This window comes from Planococcus citri, chromosome 4 (assembly GCF_950023065.1).
Source record: "Planococcus citri chromosome 4, ihPlaCitr1.1, whole genome shotgun sequence".
NCBI classification, from domain to species: Eukaryota; Metazoa; Arthropoda; class Insecta; order Hemiptera; family Pseudococcidae; genus Planococcus; species Planococcus citri.
In genome coordinates, this window is record NC_088680.1 from 42,138,580 (window position 1) to 42,163,596 (window position 25,017).

At 34.3% G+C, this 25,017-nt stretch overlaps 1 protein-coding gene across 4 annotated transcripts in view; it reads right to left on the reverse strand.

Moving 5' to 3' along the window:
* The window catches only part of cv-2 (crossveinless 2), a 167,226-nt gene that overhangs the window by 140,853 nt on the left and 1,356 nt on the right, over positions 1-25,017 (reverse strand). For all 4 annotated transcript variants that reach the window (XM_065360242.1, XM_065360243.1, XM_065360240.1 and 1 more), the window contains exon 6: positions 23,356-23,394. The gene's annotated coding sequence lies outside the window, so the exon portion shown is untranslated. The remainder of the gene's footprint in view (positions 1-23,355; positions 23,395-25,017) is intronic.

Genomic DNA, 25,017 nt, shown 5'->3' on the forward strand with positions numbered 1-25,017 from the left:
CTCTTGTTCAGAAAGCCATGGCTCAACCCACTACGCCACCGAGCGTCATACCATATATAATGGACAAATATTTCAATGTAAAAAAAAAAACACCTAAGTTGAAGCCAAATTTTTGGATGCAAAATCCAGGAAACCTTCTGCTCATACGCCCAACTAGATGCTTACAGTGCTGATGGAGAGAGACGGATCACTGGTTCAGCATTGTCATCGCAGTTGCTACACAGTCGATGTCACTCTCATCATCAATAACACAACCAACCACTCAACCAACCCTAGTAAACAAACTGTAAAGTGGCACATGTGCGGAACGTTTCCTGGATTCTGCAACCAAAAAGTCGGCTTCATATGCTGATTTGAAATATTTGTCCATTACATACGGTTGATGGAACAGGTCAATACTTTCAAATACCTGGGAAACACGATATCATACCAGGGAGAAGTAGATGTTGGTGGAAAGATTGCAAAGTTCCTGAGAGTCATAGGACTGATAAATAGGACCCTGAGAAGTAGTAGGTGAGAAAGAAACAAGATTAGAGGTGTATGTACATACAATACCCTTGCAATACCAATGATGACTTATGGAAGCGAGGTATGGGCACTGAAGAAATCTGATAAAAGAAGAATAATGGCAGCAGAGATGAAATTCATGAGGAGAACGGCAGGGGTGACTCTCAGAGACTGAGTCCCATCAGAGAAAATAACAGCAGATCTCAGAGTGAAGCCACTAGCCAGTCATGAAGAGGATAAAACAATATAGGAAAGATTGGAGAAATCACGTCAAAAGGATGGAGGAAACAAGATCGCCGAAACAGGTCCTCCAATATACACCAACAGGGAAAAGATGCAGAGGGAGACCAAGGAAAAGATGCAGAGGGAGACCAAGGAGGAAACTCACTGATACCTCAGGCTCATCCTCAACAAGTTCCACACCATAGCAGACAGGCCAACAGGCCTACCGCTTATAAGGAAACGATGACAACGATGAAATCTCACATGCCCATCACCGTTCCTACAAGGAAACACAATCAGCACGATCCAATCGCAAAAAAATGATCTTTTAGAAAATTTCATGGAGTGACTTTGCACAAAATTTATTACAAATTTGAATTTCTCAGGAATGGCAGAACCAATTCTGATCGAACTTTAAATTTCACAACTAGGCTACCAGTCGGACATTTTGACATCATCATCAAGTTCTAAAAGCTCAAAGCTTCCAAGTTTATCGAACAACATTTTTTTCAACATTTTTACTCATTACCTAGAAAATGGCTGAACCGATTTTGATGAAACTTGAAATCTCACAAAGCTGCAACCATAAGGGTAAGGTGCCCGAATGTCGACCACCTAGTTTATTTTTGGAATAAAAAGACCTGTAATTGACCTAGGTTCGCGCACAATGGCTCAAATGATAGCCACATGCCTCTAGTTTAATGCCCTAAAGTCACTAAACCTAAAACCCCCCCGCTGATTTTTCATGGCGTTTTTTCCAAAAAGTGAGAAAATTGAAAATTGCAAAAATGGTGTCCTAATTCCGACCACCCCAAAAAAATTGAAAAAAAGAAGGTAAATAATACCTCAACATCGTTGATTATGAATTAAAATGACACCAATAGAAAGGAAATTAATTATTTAAGCAAAAGGGGAACAAATATTCAATTTTTTTTACATTTTTCTGACGTCGTATCACAAATCTCATGTCCCCATTTAAAACACTTGAAAATTGTTTGGACGCCTTTAGATACCCACATTCTCAGTTTCTTACAGCTTTTACAGCTTTGTTCATTGCATCAGCACACCATTTATTACGTTTTGACGTTTTTTTCGAAAATCCAGGAAAATAAAAATTTTAAGTATACAGCCAAATCATTGGTGGTCGGAATTAGGACACCCTATAAAATTAAATTTGATGGGAAACTTTTCAAACTTGCCTGTAATTTATCCAAAAAATAATTATCAGCTTTTATTCGTCGAACTTTGTACTTTAAAAAATAATTAAAACTTTTTTCACGAGAAATCACACATTTGCGCAACAGGCGATTGAAGTTGCGGGAAAAGTTAATTTTGACTTTTTGAATTTCGTTTTTTAGCTATATTTTCGCGAGTTTTGGCTTTTGGGTTGTGATTTTGGTCTTAATCGTTTTTTCTGTGAAAAATACATACGAAAATATTTTTTTCCGAATTTTCAAGGCATTAGTGGGCGAGATAGGCTTGTGGTCGGATTTAGGGTACTGGTCGACATTCGGGCACCTTACCCTTACCTAACGAATCGTTTATTGACAAATGGATCTGTTTTCAAACGAATTGTTACGCATAAATTTCAATTCTCGATGAATTTTTCGTGAGAATATTAATTCATTAATTTATAAGGGAATCGTTCATGAATGAATTGATTATTTTTTTTGGAAGAACCATTCGCGAACGAATTGATCAATTCTTCATTTATGAATCAATTCGTTCAAGAAAAATTCACCCAAAATGATTCAATTCGTTCGCGAATGATTCAATAAAAATGATTCAATTCGTTCGCGAATGATTCAACAAAAATTATTCAATTCATTCGTGAATGATTCACCATCACCAAAAATTAAGTAAATGAAACGATTCGTTCGCGAATGATTCACCAACTATTAATCAATTTGTTCGCGAGTGATTCGCCTAAAAAATCAATCAATTTATTAAATCACCAATCGTTCGTAAATGATTCGATTCGATTGTAAACAGATCAACTGCTACACAAATGTTTCAAAAAAGTGACTTAATTTGTTCGTAAACGATTTGTATTTGAAGAAAAGTCGATGTAAATAAATAGAAGAAAGTATGCAGATTTCGAATTTGACTTTATTTGTATTCGTAATTTGATTTATTTCAGACTTATAGGGTAAGAAAACTTACTTTTAAACTGATCTTTGCATGTTTGTAATTGCACCTCTGAAGGAAGTTACCAAAAGTGCAACTGATGAAAAACTACGAATGATCTTTGGCAAGAGTTTGATCAAAATAGTCCGGTATATTTTAATTTTTGCAATCCATCCTATTGTAATATTCTGTTTTCTTATGAAGTATGTAAAATGTGGTTCTATGTATTCTCAAAAAACAAAAAAAAAAAAAATGAAACCGGTAAATTAATTAAGCATTTAAAAATCGAATCCATATTCGTCTAGGAAAAATATCAAATATAAAAGAAGAAAAGAAACGACTTCCTTTTTTCAAAAAAAACAAGGGTAGAAGAAATACCTAACCAAGGCAATTAGAGACAAAGAATAAATAATCTCGACATCTGGGTGTTTTTTCAAACCCGAACATCGCAATTACAAGACATAAAAATTGAAAAAAACAAATCTCTACAGAAATAAAATCCAACAATTAAGAGAGAAGCGAACCTCAATTCAAACCCAGTATGTGAACATAGTACCTCTCTCCAAATTGATTACTAACTCAAATAGACCCTCGTTATCGCACATTATCTACCGGTGTGGTCACGTATAGGTAATTGGTACATATTACAGAAGATCACTAAAAAGTCCATCTCCGTAGTTTCTGCCGCCAGCAAAGAGGGTTATAGACCCTTGACGTATCTCCAGTTCCATGTACCTATACCTATGTGTGCGAGTATAATGCACTCGAACCATTACGAGTTGAGGGATCTGATTCATTAGGACGTATTAAAAATTTGATTTTTTGGTCGAAAATTACATTACTTAACACGATCGTGATCGAAAAGCATTAAAAAAACTTTAAACTTGCTTTTATCAATGTGAACAGCGGTCATTCGTTTATCTGTAACGTTTTATTACGCGCGAGAAAGCCATAGCACGCGATAATTTATTGAACATAATGTACTCATCATGTAACCGGTTTTTTAATTATTGTCGGTGGTAATTTTTTTTCCTTCGAGTTGTTTTTTCTCTTCTTTGAGTAAATAGGCATAGTCTAAAGCTGCGTGTATGTAGATAGAGGTACCTCATCTATACCTACATATAAGTGCACTCGAAAACCACGATGCTGAAGCTATGGTAGACGGGATCAGGCTGTGTGTGTAGGGTAGCGGGCATCTTTTGAGGAATATTTACACGCGGTAAAAATGATGAATTTGTGTAAGTACGCGGAAAAAAATAAAAGAATTAAGTTGTTAACCAATGATCATGATTCACGATCGAATTGAAAAACATTCTCGCCGGCTGGCTACCGTAGAATGCAACACTATTGCTGGACTCTCTGTTGGAGGTAATGCGCATATCTGATCAACATTTCTCGTATATAAACTTTCCCATAGTTTTATAATACGATTTTATATTATACACTTATGTATACCCATGTGGTATAGGCTCTTTCGTGCACGTACGACCTTCAATACCTTTCCTATGGTACGCGAAATCTTCTTCCATCTTGTAAGAAAAAATCGATATCTCCATGGAACAAGTTGTATACGTAGGTATAATTTTTTTCATCCACGATAAACTCGCCATCGTGTCGAATTATTAAGTAGAGAAAAAAATCGTGATATTGATTATAATCGTGATGATGTAATTAATTATAATTGGACAATCGTGATCTATCTTTTTCATTAAGCATTTCATTTCGCATGATTGAATACAGGGGTTCCTTATGTATACCTGCGTACTCGTCTAACGGGATTATAGGTTAACGATTGCCATTGAATTAATCAGGACGATGCGATTGTTATTATACATTATGCAGTTTAGTACAAGCGCCTCTGATGAACTTATCAGCTGTTCGGCCTGTTGTGCAAATTACTCCACGTGCAGCATGCGAAATGCAATCGGCGATTGCAAGTTTGTCTCGCTGAAACTGCAGGTCGCATGGTCATTGATAATCTATAAAGTCAATTCCACTAAATGGATGATCATCTCGAATCAAAACAGACTAATTGTAAACTGATATCAGATCAGAAGTAGGTATAGGGTGTAATAAAAATGAAAGATTTATCAGGGTGTTTTTTTTTTCAACAAACGAACCACTCGAGGTGACTGTCTCTGATTCGAACGGAATCAAGACTTTTGGAAAGAGCATCGTTTGAAACCAACAAAATCATAATTCCAGCTTCCCAAATTCATTTCCACGCCTTTTGGAGAAATTGAAAATCGCGAGGTTCTAGAATGAGCCAAAACAGTGAATTTCGGATTATAGGGAAGGTGGTTTAAGGCACGATATAGCCATTTGTGCAAGTTTCAAAATTTCCATACCTACCAATTTTTTGAATTTGTTTTCCTTTAATCTTCTTCCTCGCTTGCCCGTATCCGGACATTGCGACTACAAAACACCCTCAACCAGTTCCCTCCAGCTATCTTTGTCTTCTGACTTTATCGTGCATTCTCCCAGTGACATTTTGGCAGTTTTCTTGATCAAGTCCGTACATCAGGTAAGGTGATCTTCCCCTTCTCCTCTTGCCTTCTATGTGGTCTTGGACTGTCAATTTTTCCAGGTTGTCCTGTCTCACGATGTGTCCAAAGTAGCGTAATATTTGTCTCCTGATGACTGTGCTTAGCCTTTCCTTTAAACCCAGTTGTTGAAGTATTGACGCATTTGTTCTTTTTTGGACCCATGATATCCTTCGCATGCGTCTGTAGCAGTACATTTCGAATGCATCAACTTTATCTTGATCTGCCTTGCGTACTGTCCAGCATTCTGACACATAAAGGAAGATGGAGAAGACTAGCGTTTTTACAGTTCTCAGTTTTATGACCTTCATAATGTTGTGGCTTTTCCATATCTGGCTGAGCTTTCCCATTGCTGTCTTTGCTATGGCCTACCTTCTCCTGATTTCTCCAGCTGAGCTTCCCTGATTCATTATTAATGAACCGAGGTACACAAAGTCCTGTACAACCTCTATACCATCAATCTCCAATATTTCAGGTCTGTTCTTTTGCTCCCTGTTGATTATCATTATTTTCGTCTTTCTTTTGTTGACCCTCAGACCAGCCTCCTTGCTGACTTCTTCAATTTTCCAGAGCATTTCCTTCATCTCATTTGGTGCCTCTGAGAGCAGGGTTGTGTCATCCACATGGCGCATATTGTAAGTTTGACGTCTTTCCACCAATTCTGACTCCCTTTTCCCAATTGGCGAGTCCGCTATCACCAGGAGCGCTACTGTCACATGTTGATTATGGGATAGGAGGTTATCACACACCATTGTTGATTATGGTGGTGTACAGATTTAAGATGTTTTTTCAATTAATTCGTAAATTATATTATTGTTTTGACGAAAGTGGATGATTGTAATGTGAAAGGAATATGATGCCATATATCACAAAGTGTACATTATTCTCAAAAATCATCTTCATGAGAAATGATACTGTACTAGGGTGTCCAAAACTTAGTTCATGTTATCAAAATTCGCATATATCTCAAGAACGGAGCCTTTAGCAAAAAAAACTGATGACATTGATCTGAAAGTAAATTTAATCCTCTACAATTTTGTTCATAACATTTTCCATCTTTGGATGTACTGTTCCCTCAGAAATTCAACTTTTATGCCAAAACATACAAATGCCAAAAAATGAAAAACTGTTTACATGCGTGTATCTCAAGAACCAAGCATCCTAGGGAAAGTTAATTACACTCTACTAAAAGAAAATTTCAGCTTCTACAATTTTGTTCATAACTATTTTTATCGTAGGATGTACTGTTTGTCCAGAAACTCAACATTGATGTCAAAATGCATGAATTCAACATTGTTCTTTTTTTGTGAAATTCATGTTTTTTGACATAAAAGTTGACTTTCCTGACGAATGGTGTATCCCAGTGAAAAAATGGTAAGGAACAAAATTGTAGAAGATAAAATTCCCTTTCAGATTAAGGTTATCAGTTAGTCCTAGGAGGCTCCGTTCTCTAGATGTATGCCAACTTTTACCATAAACCCATTGTTATCCTAATGTTTATTGTAAAATCATCCCATAACCAACAGCCTGCAACCAAAATCTGTAGAGCGCGTACTTTGGTAGCGGACTTGCCAATCCTCTAGGGCAGTTCTCATTACCCATTCTCCTTATGTATTGAAGAGAATTGGGCTGAGTATGCATCCCTATCTCACTCCTTTTGCTGTATGGAAATGATTGGTGAGCTCTCCTTCAACTCTCACCTGTGCCACATTGTCCTCATACAGACTCTCCATGAGACTGGCAAGGTGCTCTAGCACTCCCAAGCTTTTTGAGGTTTTGCCAGAGGATCATCCACTTCATAATATTGTCAAATGCCTTCTGATAGTCAATGAAGCACATGTACACTGGCTTGTTGAATTCCCTTGCCTTTTCAATCACTTGGCATACATTTAGGATTTGTTCTCTTGTGCCTCTTCCTGGCACAAAACCTGTCTGTTCTAGTGGTATCTGTGGCAGGATGTTTGCTTTGATTTGATATACTCATGTATGATTGCCAGTAGTACCTTGCTTGTGTGTGATATCAATGATTATACTTAGTTCTATAGTTCGAGCATTCCATCTTTGAGCCTTTCTTGTGCAGAGGTACATACACAGATGTAGTCCAGTCTTTAGGCCATTTTCCTTTCCTTTAATATAAGCTACAAAATGTAAACCTACGTACTTTTTTAAAAACATGAATCACCAAAAATGGTCAACTTGAAACTTTTAACGAGATTTGATTGAAATTCGAAAAATAAAAAATGAAAATTAAGTCAATCAAACATGGTGAAATCAAACAATTTTTCAAGATGTTGCCGAATTTCCGAGCTATTAGAAAATAAATTTTAAAAAAAACTTGGGAATCAAATCTTTTTATGATACTTTTACAAAAGGAACATTTTGTGATGTGATTTACAAATTGCTCCGGTTGTATGTGGTATAGAATTTTCAACTTTTTTTCAAATTGTAGTACTTTGAGAGGGTAATCGACGAATGATGTCAAAATCATTGTTGCCACTTTCAAGAACCTAAAAAAATCGATTTAAAAACTTATAATTTGAATATAACTGTGATGTAGTGAAATAATTTATATGGTTACATCGTACTTAGATCTTTTTTCATGAGTTGAGACGAGTATTCGAGCAATCTCTACTGCAATTCACATAGGTACCTATCTATTCTTATGTATATAGACCTGCTTTCAAAGATACTGAATTTATCGAACGAACGGATAATCGGTTGTGTTCATTTTACAAAACCACACCTGGATTTTGCGCTAATGCACTAATGTGCGATGATTTGGCTGATTTTAATAACACTCTTGACCACTTGATCACGTTCAGACGCAGTCGCGGACTGCTCGCGATGTTTTTATATGTACATTCTGAAAGTGTTGTGTACTACAGATACATATAAACGGTATACCTATAGGTACGATATGTACGATCTCGTACTTTGAAGAAGATAGAACAAGATGACAGCAAGAATGTGCACTGGACAAGTATTCTTGGTCTCGGGTCCCTTATAAACGCTTACCCAGTTTCCAAAGGGGACGCAGGCTCCCATATGGCCTTTCAACAATTGATAAAGTGATGCCAGCGCTACATATAAAGTATTTCTACGAAGCTGGCGTTTACATGTTGTAACTGTACTGGCGCTGGCCGCTGCTAAGAGGCTCTCTGGTTTTGTAAACGTAACGCAACGCATAAACGTAAATCATTACATAAACAAGTTTTTCTTTATAATAACACGTGCTGTATGCGATTAGAGATGTTTGATTTTGTTGTAGTATAAATTCGCAGTCGGGCTTGCGCGACCGGTTGCATCGATTTGCAAAAAAAAAAAAGAGGCATAGCTGCGGTCTTTTTCGAGCCGGATTTTCCATTTCTGAATGTAGAACTGGATTCCCTATTAATCGAAACTAAATTCAAATGTGCTGATTGCAGACGTCGCGTCGAGTGTTTCAAAAACAGAGTACCTATCAAGCCTTTCAAAGATCCCTATTTTTTTCAGCCTTGATATGTGAGGGGACACGGGAAAGAGGAGATCTATTCGAAATATCTCATGTATGTAAAAAGACCAGAAGAAAAGCCATTTTTTGGCCAATTTGTGATTTTTGACTTTTGAGCCAAGTTCTAAATAATTCAATGTTCATAAATGACGAGAAAAAATCAGACTCTGGCAAGACATACGCAATCAAAACCCTTCAACTTCATTTTTCAATGAGCTACTATACCTACATACCACATTACAACTACACTACAATAGTGGAATTTTCTTGAAAGAAATCCATCTAAAAACATAGAAAAAAGATTCGTAACGGAACTTGTTTGATTAAGATTAAGAGCCCGGTGTTTCATATGCCGCGCCAGGTATCTTTAGTGACAAATTGCAAATCGAGTGCCAATAAGTTCGCGAACCGCGATACGCAAATTAGCTTGGGTACCTTAGAAAAATTCTCCATCGATTTTTTTTTTTTTTTTTGATAGGTAGGTATACCTGGGTTATTTAGTACCTGCGGATGATACGAAGACGTGTCCTTAATATTTACTCGGTGACATTTTCACTGTTCGAAAAAAGTCTAGACTGTGGGAGTGAAAATGTGTTAAGGTCACTGCTGATAGGAATATGGTTTATTTTTCCGTACCTACTACCTACCACTGTATCTATAGCTATTTTTCTCTTTCGTACATGCTGCTGTTTGCGTGTGCTGCGTGTCGGTACGACCGAAATATTTATTCGTAGCGGTGTTGTAGACTGCTGGGTTTCAGTATTACACTAACCTACTTATCAATAATACAATGATTTCGTGTTAACAGTAATTTCCAGATAATTTTTTTATCGTAGGTAGAAATTTCGTACGCAGACAAAATACATAATCGAGTAGCAGTTTTATCAAACGCGTGACGAAATTAAATTCATTTTAAAGTACATGCAAGATTACAGGTGTTGACGATGACGATCAGAGGCAGGCATGGTGGTTGTCGAATTAAAAATAGAAAGGAGTGGATACGGAAATATGGAGCTGTGAAATGATGGATTTTTTCAAAAATTACTCGGCCAATTTCAGGTTCATTTATTATTGGAAGTACACTATTTTATGTAATATCGCATCAAACGCAGAGACATAACCGGGGGGGAGGGTGCGTGGGGTGGATCAACCCCTCAAAGTTGTCAAATCTTGAGAAAGTCGTCAAATTTGCCAACTTTGCAACAAAGACTTGACGAAATCGATAAATTTTGAAACATTTTTAGTCTTAATGAAAAGACATTTTCCGACTTTTTTGGAACTTGAATAGCATATTTTTGTAATTTTTTGCCCGAGGGAATTTCTGAATTTATACACCCGGAAAATATATAACTATTTTAATTCAAACTCAAAAAAATGTTCAAAACCAAAAGTAAACTCCTCACACGAAAAAACATGTTTTTTTTACTTCTCGAAATGGGGAATTGTGGGAGCTTTTGTCCTCACTTTGTTCCGGCCTTTTAACTTCTCTTTTTCGGAACTAAAATTTCTAAAAAAAAATAAGTAAAATTCTCACATACCTATTCAAGCAAAAAAAAAATCAACATCCTCCCAAAAAAAAACACACCTAGTTCTTTCACTTATCAAGTAGATAGGAATTTTTAAAAGTTTTTATTCTGGCGATCATTCGCGAAAGAACTGAAAAAAGTCGGCAATAATTTTTTGGTGAATCATTCGCGAACGAATTGAACAATTTTTGGTGAATCAAGTTGAACAAATTGATTGATTTCTAAGTGAATTATTCGCGAACGAAATAATCAATTTTTAGTGAATCATTCACGAACGAATTGATTAATTGTTGGCGAATCATTCGCGAACGAATTGAATAATTTTTTGGTGAATCATTCGCAAACAAATTGATAAATTGTTGGTGAATCATTCGCGAACGAATTGATTCGCATAAGTGACTAGTTCGCGAACGAATCGATTCATTTAATCAATTTTTGGTGTATCATTTGCGAACGAATTTATTAATTTTTGGTGCATCATTTGCGAACGAATTGATTTGTATAAGTGACTCGTTCGCGAACGAATCGATTCATTTAATTAATTTTTGGTGAATCATTCACGAATTGAATAATTTTTGGTGAATAATTCGCGAACGAATTGATTTGTATAAGTGACTCGTTCGCGAACGAATCGATTCATTTAGTCAATTTTTGATGAATCTCATTCACGAACGAATTGAATAATTTTTGATCCATCATTCGCAAACGAATTCAATAATTTTTGAAGAATCATTCGCGAACGAATCGATTCATTTAATCAATGTTTGGTGAATCATTCACGAACGAATTGAATAATTTTTGATAAGTCATTCGCGAACGAATTCAATAATTTTTGATGAATCATTCGTGAACGAATAGGTTTGTATAAGTGACTCGTTCGCGAACGAATCGATTCATTTATTTAATTTTTGGTGAATCATTCACGAATTGAATAATTTCTGGTGAGTCATTCACGAATTGAATAATTTTTGGTGAATTATTCACGAACGAATTGAATAATTTTTGATCCATCATTCGCGAACGAATTCAATAATTTTTGATGAATCATTCGCGAACAAATAGGTTCGTATAAGTGACTCGTTCGCGAACGAATCGATTCATATAATTAATTTTTGGTGAATCATTCACGAATTGAATAATTTTTAGTGAATCATTCGCGAACGAATCGATTCGTATAAGTGACTCCTTCACGAATGAATTGATTCATAAATTAATGAAATAATTAATTCGTCGGCGAATGATTCGCTAAAAATGAAGAAACAAAGAAAGAGTAATTCTATGTAAAGCCTCTGGTAGTTTTTTTGAATTTTCCAGTAAAAAAAAAAGTAATAAGTAATAATAATAATTAAGAGTTCGAATGAGTGATAATTGCTCCTTATATTATAATTATTGGCATTAAAAGAAAACATATTTTAATTGTCTATAATCAGAAGGTCAAAAATTCGTACTCAAATTTTGTAAATCTTCGTTCCATGAAGAAACACTATACGTCTAAAAATTTTGATCATTATTCTGAAAAAATTCAAATTATAATAGGTACTTTTTTTTAGTCAATTTTGAGTTAGCTTATTTTTTTATGTAACCGTTCCGATCACTTCATAGTCATAGTCCTCAAATTCTGGTAAAAATTTTCGAACATAACGCAAAAAAATGCCTTTTTGAAGCACAAGTTTCGAAACGACACTAAGTCCAAAAAAATATTGATAAGAAACTCATGGTACTTAGCACAGTTTGGAAACATAGAAATGGCCCAAATTTTGATACGTTGAGGCCAAGACTCTTGGGCATAACATATCAAAAAATCAGCCATTTTGGGCCGTGACTTTATGCTAGACGGCGTTGCAACCTCAGAAACCTTGAAAATGGACTTAGTGCTGTTTTGAAACGTATGCTTTATTTAATTTTTCAATTTTTGACGCGAGTTCTTGAAATTTTAAAATTGGTTTATTTTAAAACGAACAAGTAGAAAAATTAAAAATTAAATAAATTAATGGAAGTATGAAGCTGAAATTTGTCCGATCTCCGGTATCAATTGGAGATGGCTTCGAGCTCCAATTTTGAAAAATCACTCAAGAAAATGCTTTTTTCGAGTTTTTTTCCATCACTCTTCCCATAAATGTCCCTCGTACATATTTTTTTTGCTTCTCGTATTTAATTAAGTGATTACATATACTTGAATCCGAAGTACATTAAATGGACATTTGATGGGACATCCTGTATCACCAATCGAGTACTGGAAAATTACCCCATGTAACCATATGTCTCCGCACCGCTGCATAGTGCACTCGTACGTGTACGTATAACTCTCATATACGATAAGTATCGCCTTCCAATCATTAGCATAATATTATGAAAATGGTAACTTGTTTCGTTATTCGTTGTATCGTTTTATTACGAATTTAGCCGCCAGTAATTCTTCACATACGTAGTAATGTAGAAAATGAATCTACTTCCTAATTTTTTTTTTTGCAATGCTCAGCATTAAATCATTCCACTCGGCGATGGATTAGAAATCAAATAGAGCTTTAATGGCGCCTAATGTGAAATTTATTTTCATCGGTGATCTCGTATAGTCGTCGTTGTTGTCGTCGTGGTGGCTGTCCAATGTCCATGGTAACGTGAACGTATACCTATACCAATACCTACGTATTTGTGTATGTTATCTACTTTTATATAATGATGGGATTTCGGTTTGGTGCGGCGCTTGTAGCTATACGCTTTATAGGGCAACGTGTTATAATCCTTGAAATGTCCGTAGAGTATTCGGGTCTTCTCCTTGCCTCCTACCTTGGCTCTTACGTTAGGCATAGTTCAATATTTTATCTCACTATTACCACAGCTAACGTACCAAATGATGAGAAAGATTGTGCTTTTTGGTGCGTAGATACCTACACACACTGCGCAATAGAGGGGGGGAGGGAGTTCAGGGATTTTGAGGCAGCGTGGCTAACCCTCTAGTGGTCTTTGAAGAGGTGGAGGAGGCTTTACAATTTTTTCAGAGAATTTCAACTCGTTTGAGCAAAGTTGAAAGAATGGATCTCTAGAATTACTTTTCAATGCTCTCCTTGGAAAGTACATACAATGTGCATCAGGTATGGTTTTGGTGTAGTAGGTAAGTTAAAGCTTGAAAAATTCAATTTTAGGGTTTTGAAAATTTTAAAAATTAGATTTATAGTTTACAAAGAAAAAGACGTTTCTCTTCTTCCAGTAAATTTCCCTCAACTCGTTCCTGATAAGACCAACGTATCTTCTGAAATTCACCATTTTGTACATTATTTTATTACGTCTTTACCATGAATTAGTTAAACTCGTTAATAAACGCGCGTAATTAAACGCTCAAGTTGATCGATTAATCACCACATAGTAAATAATTTGTATTTCAAACGTACCTGTCAATCTACTAATACACGTCGTCGCGATGGTATTTGAAGTTGGCGAAAAAAAAATAACACTCCTGCGTCGTATACCTCTGGTAATAATTATTGTTTTTTTCAAAACTCCGAGTTATTTTTAAACTCGTAGGAGATTACCCCTTGAAAATATTCTGGGGCACTCCTATCGCATTGGAAGCCCACGTTGTTATCGTCTATATAATTGAATTCCATTAGGAAAAAGGATAGCAAAAAAAGGAAAACATTGGTATGCAGAAAAAAAACCAGTTCGCAATGCTGTTTTAATTATCCGTTAACTATTTATAATTTATTTGACGTATTGGAATCAGCAAGGCTACATCATCTAATCATGGTCGACTGCTTTCTCTGATGGTGTTCGAAAAAACCGCGCGTCAGGTCCATCGTACTTCGTACGCGAGTATAATACGGAAATTCAAAGTTCAGGTGAAGAATGACGGGGAGGTACGATGGACGAGCGCCGAACGGGCAATTGAAGTTGTGTACTATGGAACGTGCTGGTATTCAGTGGCGCTAAGAGCAACATGTGTAACGGTGAAATGCCAATTGTATGGAGAATAAGTTCATGTCGAAGGTTTTATTGTTTTAGTTCTATTAATTAATGTTGGTAGGTTTGAAGGAAGAACGCAGTTAGTTGAGAATGGTATCTAATTTGGTCACCAAATTCACTCAAATAGAAGGGAGGGGAGGGGGAGGGTTAATTTGGTGCAGAGAAGACTTTGAATTTATTCAAGCCAGAATTTTTTGGCGTCAACGTTTTTAAAGAGAACCACAGTAAATATGTAAAAAAATTCTACGGAAAATTACAATAGTTGATGGAAATGAAAAAAAGCAAAACTGGAAATTTTGGAGTATTAACAGGACTTTTTTTTGACAAAAGCTAGATTTTTTGACAGTTTTGGTAAAATGTGACTTTAAACCTACCAATTCTGACAAAAATCGAGAGTTTTTTTTTTTTGGAAAGTTGAGCAAAAAAATTTGTGCACTTTTGTCGAAAATCAATATTTTTAGGATGTTTTTAGGTTTTGGCAAAAAAGAAAAAATTTCTTAGTAATTTTGGCAAAAATCAGGACTTTTTGACAGTTCTGGCTCAAATTCCAACGACTTTTGGTGGCAATTTTAGCAAAAAATAGGACTTTTTTTAAAACAAAATTTATTAGAACTGTCAACAAAGTTGGGACTTCTGACAATTTCAAATAACTCTGACAAAAACAAGATCTTCAGTCGTTTGAAACTTTGACAAAAAATGGGACTTTAACAATAATTCTGACTAAAACAGAGACTTTTGGAGGGAGGAGGGGGGATTTAGGAAGAAAAAAAAACAGAAAGTATTTTTCACTTTTGTCAAAAATCAATGTTATTTTTTGGCATTTTTGGCAAAAAAGGTTTTTTTTTAAAACAAGAACTAAAACTTTTGAAAAGATTGAAAACAAATTGGACTTTTATGAACAATTATTTTATTATACCAATTTTTTTGAATTTTGCAATGTGATGATGATGATCTAACAAAAACCGAATTTTTTGGAGAAATTTAAGCCAAAAAATCTTTTGCACTTTTGTCAAAATCAATATTTTTTGAATGTTTGGGCAAAAAAATGAGGAATTTCTTACCAAATTTGGTAAAAACTAGGACTTTTTGACACTTTTGAAAAAAATGTAACTCCATACAAATTATAACAAAAATCGAGAATTTTTCTTGGATGCAAAAAAACAAGAAAGTATTCTGCACTTTGGTCAAAAATCAATATTTTTTGTCAATTTTGGCAAAAAAAAAGAAGGACATTTTTGAACAAAAATTAGAACATTTTGATAATTTTGAGAAAAATTGGGATTTTTTTACAACTTTGACAAAAAAGTTGGACTTTTTAACAATTCTGAAAAAAGCCGGACTTGAAATAAACTTTTGATGATGATGATGATGATGATGATAACAGGACTTTTTCTGTCAATTTTGAGAAGTGTGACTAAAAAATGTAACTTCAGGAATGTTTGACAATTTTTGCAAAAAATGGGATATTTTAATAATTTTGGCAAGCAAATGGAACTTTTTTGCTATTGTGACAAAAAACGAGGACCTTTTTTTTGACAAAATTTTTTTTTCCGACAATTTTGAGAAAAATTAGGAATTTTTACAACTGTGACTAAAAAATGTGACTTCAGGAATTTTTGACAATTTTTGCAAAAAATTGGCCATTTTGACAATTTTGGCAAGCAATGAAATTTTTTTGCAATTCTGACAAAAAACGAGGACTTTTTTTTGATAAAAATTCTTTTTTTTTGACAATTTTGAGAAAAATTAGGAATTTTTACAACTGTGACTAAAAAATGTGACTTCAGGACTTCTTGACAATTTCGGCAAAAAATGGGACAATTTGACAATTTTGGCAAACAATGGAACTTTTTTGCAATTCTGACAAAAAACTAGGACTTTTTTTGACAAATTCGGGAAAAATTGGGAATTTTGGTAATTGTGACTAAAAAATGTGACTTCAGGAATTTATGACAATTATTGCAAAAAATTGGCCATTTTGACAATTTTGGCAAACAATGAAATTTTTTTGCAATTCTGACAAAAAACGAGGACTTTTTTTTGATAAAAATTCTTTTTTTTGACAATTTTGAGAAAAATTAGGAATTTTTACAACTGTGACTAAAAAATGTGACTTCAGGACTTCTTGACAATTTCGGCAAAAAATGGGACAATTTGACAATTTTGGCAAACAATGGAACTTTTTTGCAATTCTGACAAAAAACTAGGACGACAAATTCGGGAAAAATTGGGAATTTTGGTAATTGTGACTAAAAAATGTGACTTCAGGAATTTATGACAATTATTGCAAAAAATTGGCCATTTTGACAATTTTGGCAAACAATGAAATTTTTTTGCAATTCTGACAAAAAACGAGGACTTTTTTTTGACAAAAATGAAATTTTGACAATTTTGGCAAACAATGGAACTTTTTTGCAATTCTGACAAAAAACTACGACTTAATTGACAATTTTGGGAAAAATTAGGAATTTTGGCAAGCTATGAAACTTTTTTGCAATTCTATATGGCTTTGTAGCAAAAAAAGGGACGAGAGACGCAATTGCCCTGCTGAAAGTGATCATCCAAAGAGCACTGAATGCAAACAGGGAAATTATTGCTTGCTTCGTCGACTATGAAAAAGCATTTGATCGTGTCAACCATGAGAGGATGCTGGAGATCGTGAAGAAATACAATATCGATGACAAAGACCTGCGGATAATCAAGAACTTGTACTGGGAGCAGAGCGCAAATATCAAGTTTGGAACTGAGTACTCGGAGAATAGATGTGGTATAAAGAAAGGTGTGAGACAAGGATGCCCCCTCTCACCTAGGCTGTTCAACGTGTACGCAGAAGAAATAATGAGAGAAGCGCGAATCAAACAAATGGGATTCAAGATCAACGGCAAGAGAATAAATGAAATAAGCTACGCAGACGACAAAGTGATCCTTGCTGAAACAGAAGCGCAGATGCAGAAAATGATCAACCAAATCAACAGTGCTGGATTAAAATATGGAATGAAGATAAATCCAGGCAAGACCAAGGTGATGGGATTTACAAAAGGAGACTTCAAGGAGGTCAAAATCAACATCGGAACTCAAGAAATTGAAAATGTAAATCAGTTCAGATACCTTGGAGCACTGATAAATAATGATGGTAGAGATCATAAAGAAATTAAATCACGGATTGGAATGGCAAAAAGCGCCTTTAACAACCTAGTCAATGTGCTGGGAAATCGAACGATGAGTCTAGCTCTGAGAAAGAGAATTATGCGATGCTACGTATGGACCGTTCTGAAGTATTCCTGTGAAACATGGACCATGAGTGCAGAATGCGAGAAGAAAGTATCTGCTTTTGAGATGTGGTGCTATCGAAGGCTACTACGGATCTCATGGAAGGACTTCATCACCAACCAGGAAGTATTGGCAAGAATAGGAGAGGAGAGGAAAGTCGTAGTAGAAGATATAAAGAACAGAAAGCTAAAGTATCTAGCTCATAAAATACGAGAAAACGGTATTTTCATGCTAGCGGTACAGGGGAAAATTCAAGGAAGAACTACAAGAGGGAGGAAACGATCGGAGATGTTAACAACAAACTCACCGGCCAACTCTCCCTGTAAGACCCTGAAAGAAACTATCAGATACGCTAGAAACCGGCTGATATAGATGGAAGTATACGCTATCTCCTGTAAAGGAGCGCGACTACGACGACGACGACGACGATAAAAAAAACAAGGACTTTTTTTGACAAAAATTCATTTTTTTGAAAATTTTGATAAAAATTTGTAATTTTGACAGTTGTGACTAAAAAATGGGACTTCATAATGTCTGACAAAAAGCGAGGCACTTTTGTTTTTCCGAAGTTTGTGTAATACTGATCTACGTGACGCGGTGGCTGACATTTGAAAACAGAAAAAATGTTGCTGAGTTCCTGATATTATGTCAGACGTTTAAAAAATTGGGCCAATTTCAAAAACATTGAAAATTTGTTGTCGATTTTAAAGATCATTGAAAAAGATAGTGATGAATTCTTTGATATCATGACAGATTTGAAAACTACGAAAAACATTATTATTTTTTTCCTGAATTGTAAATTGAAAAAAACAACTGTAAATTCTTGACATTATGTCAAATTTTCAAAATGGCCGATTTCTGACATTTCGATGGGGACATATCAGTCAATCAAAACCTTGGGAAAAAATTGATACTTCTCTGTATTTTGACTCTCTTCTAAGAAATTGGAAAAAATTCCCATGCATTCTTAACAAAATATGTTGGACTTTTAAGAACTAAAAAAAAAAATCAGATTTTTTAAGTAAAACGCATATCTATGATTTAAAACTTTTTTTTGGAGAGGAGGCGTTACTCCCATTTATTTTGCACTTTGATCGAAAATCCACTCAAAACGCGTTGATAAATTGAAAATAATAATGTGACCATTGACCAGTGATGATTTTTTCAGTTTTCATCCATTTAAACAATTTTTAAACTGTTTTATGTGTATATCTTCATAAGCCCCTTTATTTTTCATTGATGAGCTGACAATTTTCCGCGAGCTGTTCTGTGGATTCTCAAACTCTGATCAGCTCACAGAGACTTTACATACAAGTTTCGCACTGAAAAAAATTATTCCAGTGGAAATGTGATCCACATCCGAACCGATTAACCATGAAAAAATGACTTAACACACGAACGTAAACAAACCCATCGATACTTTATAAGAAGTAAGGTACCTACATCGAAGATACAGCAAGGATATATACCCAATACCCATTCGATACAATCGTACTGCTGTTTCAATATCTAGTAAATTAATGAAGTTTAATAACCTTAGGTGGAGTGGACGAGGTAAACGGAGGTTTCGGATTTAGGAAGCTTTCATTGTTTACGATTGTGCATGAGTCAGTCGGCGCCTAAGCGAGTAGCGCGTTCGCCACCCACAAAACACGCGCGTTAAATTAGTTGCTGAATCATTGTCGAAGCTATATTATTTGCCACATAATCGTACGGTTGTACACCCTGTCGACCTAGAAGAAGAAGAAGACGACGACGACGAGGACGAGTTTACTCGTTCGTGTATTTCTGTTCAAACGAAGGAAGAAGATACACCATTGGCAATCGTTCAAACGAGAAAAAGACCATTTCGACGAAATACGGGCTTTTGAGAACTTACTGCAAGGGAGGAAACGAGAGAAAAAAAAGATGAAGTTAATGACTAAACCAAGACCGTTAAAAATGACTGCTCGCTAAACTTTTAATTCATTGTGTATGATAATGATTCGATTTTGTAATTATTGTAAGTAAATGGTTGTTGATGAAGTTGCCCTCTCGTTCGTTCAACAACATCGTAGGTACTTTTATCGAAAATAGTTACTAATATCGAGTAAATGCAATTCTCACAGTGTGTCGTACTCGTATTTTAACGGAAACACGTCACGCTTGCGGATACCTCGGTTCGGTCTTTTCTTCATCGTTTCTGGAATCTTTTTCCCTAACTCTTTTTGTCTATATCTCATTTTTGGAAATTGTTGTGGCGTAGACTGTACTCGCGATTTGTGTACAATTTGAACATGTACGATTAAAAATATTATTACGATGGTATAGCGTATATACTTAATAACGAGTACAGATTTCATAAATATTTTCTAATAACAGAAGTTACCCGAGATTACGCTGTTTATCATATTTACGAGCTATTTTTCCGGAATATAGTCATCGACGTTGTCGTAAATACGGAAGAATTTCGAAATTATCGACTTGGAAAAGTATATTGCGAGTAATTCGAGAACGTTGAGAAAAATCCACATATTCCAAACAAGATGTACGATCGTTGATGGAAGTGGAACTATACTGTATGAATTATGGAGGTTGGACGATATTATGTGTAAAACGCTATATATATTTTAAAATATGTGCTCCGGTAACAAAATTCGAAAAGGGGATTTTATTTATGGAGACTGTCAATTTTTTATATCATATGGATGAAAGAATTTCTGAAATTTTTTGAAAACGTACCGACTTATTGAACATTGTGATTTTGTAGTAGCCTTTCAAGATAAAAAAAAAATAAAAACGAAAATAGCAGATGAAATCAAAATTTCACTGAATGCTCCAGATCAGCTTGAAAGTTGAAATTGTGAAATTTGGTGTCAGGAGATTCATTTTTTTTCAAAACCGTTCATGTTCTTTAGCCAGCTCCAAACTTTTTTGAAGTTACTCAACATGAGCGGTACAATTTGTAAACAAATGTGACCATTGCCTCAAAAATTAAAACATTTCAAAATTGTGAAAAATTGTATGAATAGAAAATTCTCCTGAGGAATAAAAGATGTCTCAACTGGCAAAACATTTTTGAACTGGATGAAGCTAATTGCTAAATCAAAAGAGCATGCAAAAATACATCACCAGTCAAAATTTTAATTTTTGGTAAATTTTTTAAAATTAAATTTGAGTTAAATATTTTTTAAAAACCAAAAATAAAACGACTTTTAGAGATTTTTTTTTTGAAAGTAAGAAGTTGGAATTTTTTTCACATGTCAAAAAGCAAGATTTTAACCATTTCAGAAAAAAGTAGAACTTTTTGCTGGGAATTATACTGGCAAAAACGTGACCTTTTTTGGTAATTTCTGAAAAATATTTAAGCGAGGTTTTTGTATAATTTTGGAAAAGAAAAATTGAAAAAGCAAAAATTTGACACTTTTAGCAAAAATTATAGAAATATTTGAGATTTCTCGACAAAGCATTATAATTTATTTGCTATTTTTTTTCAAAATTGAGACATTTTTCTTTGTAATTTTCGGCTACTCCCAGGTAAGTGAAAAGCGAGACTTTTCATTAGCTAAAAATCTCAAAATTTTGGCAATAAAGTAAATCTTTTTGGATTTTTTTTTTGCAAAAAAAACGAGAATTTTGGACAATTTTAGCAGAAAGCACAAATCGTACTTTTTTCGCTATCTTTGTTGAAAAAGAGACTTTCTCGGTCAACTTTTCGATTGAAAAGTGAGATTTTTGGCGTTTTTTGAGGCAAAAAAGCGGAACTTTTGGGTAATTCTTCGGGGAAATGATTTTTTAGAATTTTTTGCAGAAAAGTGACAATTTTCTTATGACATTTTTTAATGAACTGGAAATTCCAAAAAAAATTCTGAAGGCTCCAAAACGGCTTAAAATCATTCTAAGTATGTACAGTGAATTTTTCACATTTTAAATTTTGAAATCGCTGGATAAATAAAACGCCACAATTTAAACTGGCAGAAACCAATTTTAGGTGGAATTCGACAGATTCTAAAGTGTTTTTTTCGAAAACTGTAGGTAATTTTAAAATACGGTCGACGGCTCCAGAACTGCTTTAAACTAGCTCTAATCAATTTAGTAGGTTGAAATTAGAGTATAAAGTAAATTTTAGCTTTCTTTATGGGATAGAATTTTGTGAAAATTTCAACTTTCAGAAATTTACTAAAGCTCCCAGAACTATTCAAGACGGTTCGAAACCTTCTCCAATGAATCAAAGTGGTCAAAAATAATCCACGCAGCGAATTTCAGCGTTCTAGGTCAATTGAATAAAAATTTGATTTCCTCCTATTTTTTGGCCCTTCACTGATTTTCAAAAATTTACCAAAAATCTAAAAAATGAACTTCAGTAAATACCATAAATTTTGGGTACCTAGTGATGTATTTTTGCATGCTCTTTCGATTTAGCTTTGTCTGGTTCAGAAACTCCTCTGCCAATTGGGTACCTACCTCTCTCGTAGAAAATAACATTTCCAAATTTTTTTCAGAAATACGCTCGAATAATGTTCAATAGTAATACGAAAGTCTATATAGAATCCAAACTATTCACCTAAAATGGCTCAAACTCTCACATTCATTACTTCGAAACACACAAAACGGTTAAACCATACGATAAATGCGATTTTCTATTCTCCAGCGACATCGCGAGTACCAGAGTTCGCTCGGTATCTCGGTATTGGAAAAAAATACCCCTAGGTACTCTCAGATAGGCTCTAACTACGACAGACGTCCTGGTTGCAATATAAAATACGTACTTCTATACGATAACATCGCTGTCGTATTGACTCGCGATACAATTCCAGATAACTTATTCGACAATTTTACAAAGCGACTAGAATACCGAAATAATTACACAATAAATTAAAATCGCTTGAAATACCCCGAGTACCCATATATCAAGCATCGGTATTCTTTCTTTAAAAGCGACGACATTCCAACAAAACCAGTATCTAGTGATCTAAACAGTATATAGGAGATACTGAGATAGCAATAGCAATACAAAAAGTAGTCAAGAAATTAAAACCGACTACATGGTACATATTACTATTGAAGAATATCTTACACTCTCGCAGTAAGTACATATTATTAAGGCTCACTTGTACATAGATCGAATAGGTAAGAGTTGGTTAGGTAGAATAGGTACTGACTGTTAATTGTAACGGGTTGTTAACTGGTTAAGATCGGTCAGTTGAAAAATTCCTCAGTAAACCCTTAGTTATTTAATAACTGCGACATGTGCAAATCAAAATCATAGGTAACCGAAGAGTACCTAAATGATAACCAAACTGTTAACTTGGTGTTGGACAAGTGAGTCAAACAGTAAGTTACGTAACCAACTCTTAACTCAGGTGGATATTTCAAGGGGGCTCAGACTTTTTTTCTTCGCAAAAAATGCAAAGAAAAATCCAATATTCGAAGGTAGTAAAAATACGTATAGTACTTGTACAAGTATTCACGAGAAAAGTACACGATGACTAAAAAAACACTTGACGTAGCTCCTTGAAATATCCCAATAGACAACCATATTGACGTTTCTTAAAATCTCATTAAATCGAGCAATAATTTTAATAATAACGTATGTAATGTATCTCCCGTATTCGTGGGCAGATATTTTGTTTCTTTTTCAGAAATATATAACTAGTTCATCTTATTACGGCGAAATTCAAATCATATCAATATTCGCAATAGGTAACTTCCTACACAAGAAGCAACTTACCTCATCTGAGAATAATCTTCGTACAAATCCGCTCTTCATCTATCAAACAAAAAAATATATAAATACATACAAGTAATACTTATATTATAGTAAAAAAATACCACAATAAATTATAAAAAGAACCCCATAAAAACAACCAAACCATAAATCAACCTACATAACCATGCAATATTACGTAACGTATTAATTTTTCATTCCACGCGCTTTTCTTACCATAGGTATAAGCTTAGATTAATGAATTACCAATGTCAATCACCCGAAGATAGATGCACATGCAATTCATGCACAAACAATTGAAACTTCCGTTATACCGAATGATTTAATGCATAAAGAGGAATTAATAGTATGGACATCCTTATAAAAAGTATAAATAGATGACTAGAGTAACGTAGTAGATGATTTTTTTCTCGTAAATTGAGTTTGTATTTTGTACGATTTAAATGTCGTAGGAAACTAATTGATTTGGTTCAATTGATCGATAACGCGCTGTTCGGAGCTGAAGGAAGAAAAAATAATCGTAGTAAGAAATACTAAAATATTTATTTTAGGGATAGGTCATAGGTAGGTACCTACCTATGTACAATCAGTGAAAGAAGTATAAAGTGTATGAAGCGAGCTTTGCTGAGTAATTGCGACAAAAAACTATAAAAGCGAATAGGATCTGATTTCAATTTTTATTCGATAAAAATCGTTCCTGGAGGAGTAAAAAAAAAGCTCGGCACAAAATACAAAAATTACTAAAATAATCAAAAAGCATAGAAGTAGGTAACCAGTACTAACAGTGTGTCTGAAAATGGTATAAAATATTTTTTCATTTTTCCCAAAAATTCCAAACGTAGGTAATTAAGCAACATAATTTTGAAGAATTTCGAAATAATGAGATGTACTTATTCAATGTTTTTTTTTTTCATTTCAAAAGTTTCAAATAAAATTTTGATCGAGTCATTCTAACTGAATTCTCCCTAATTTGAGCCTCGGAGATTTTCAGTTTGGCTGATTTTTTTTTTTTTCAATATGCCACTAGATAGCAGAAAATTTTTTATAATCCTTTTCCTAGTCTCTTGAGAGTGAGAACAGACTTTTTTTTTTTCATTCTAATGATTTATTTTTGAGATATCAACTCGGAAATCTCATACCATACAACTTCTAAAATAGGTACAGCATAAACAATAGATCAACGGTTCAAAGTTCAAAATCAATTTTTTTGAGATAAAAAGATAAGGGCCTAAATTTTTAACCATAATTCAAATTCAAAATATTGGAGGATTTAAGAAGTATTAAGGGTGGAATAAGAATAAACGAATGAAAATTTGAAAATTTGAAATCAACGATCCTACAGACATAAAAAACGATATGTCACAAGTGATTCTTATTTTTTCAAAATGGGAACGATTTACAAATCAAACATGAAACAAGTGAGCAATGGCATTTTTATCACTTTTTTTTGTTTCTTTGTATTTTTTATCAAATCAGGAATGATTTCCCCACCTCCCTCCATACTAGAATAAAAAAATGTTCGAAGATTCAAAAATATATAAGTACAAAAATATTTTACCTTTTTTAGCAAATTGAATCCAAAATTATGCTTCTTAATCTATTTCAAAGCAAAAAGATTCACCTTCAAAAAAATAAATGGGCACCGGTACCGAGCTACACGAAGAA